Consider the following 773-nt stretch of genomic DNA (forward strand, 5'->3'; position numbering starts at 1 on the left):
TCCCCAATGGGCCCTGCTCTAAGCCCGACCAGGGGCTGCACCTAGGGATTGGGCCTGCCCTCTGCCACCCGGGAGCAGGCCTAAGCCAGCAGGTCGTTATCTCCCGAGGGGTCCCAGACTTGGAGAGGGCACAGGCCGGGCTGAGGGACCCCCCCTCCCTCCCGAGTGCACAAATTTTTGTGCACCGGGCCTCTAGTAGACTAATAATAAACAAATTAAATCAAACAACAATTAACAAACAAGCACGCATAACACAGACAAGACTTAATAAATCAGAGTCCTTTTTCACGGATCTTTCAGATGTTTTGCATTGCCTGGGACTTACAGCCAGGTGCAGCCCAGATCTTAGCCTGTTGTTCACAGATCTTATGATATCCTGCTCTCCATAGCATTGACTAGCGTCTAAAGTCGGTTTAGCTAAAATCTGCCAGTCCCAAGGCGTCATATGGTAATTTTCAGACAAAGCATTAAGAAGTCCTTTTGTAAAAGGACTCTTAGCCCTATTTTCTCCAGTTGATGAGCCTTCCCACACCAGAGGTGGAGCATCTGGGGCCTTAGTTGTTACAGACTTTTGATCCTCAATATTAAATGGACATAATGCAGTTCAAACAAGAGCCCACATAGTTAAAGATGACAAGGGCACTTGTTTTCTTTCTTTCTTTTTTTTTTAAATATATTTTATTGATTTTTTACAGAGAGGAAGGGAGAGAGACAGAGAGTCAGGAACATCGATGAGAGAGAAACATCGATCAGCTGCCTCCTGCACATCTCCC

This window comes from Myotis davidii, unplaced genomic scaffold (assembly GCF_000327345.1).
Source record: "Myotis davidii unplaced genomic scaffold, ASM32734v1 scaffold1583, whole genome shotgun sequence".
Lineage (NCBI taxonomy): Eukaryota > Metazoa > Chordata > Mammalia > Chiroptera > Vespertilionidae > Myotis > Myotis davidii.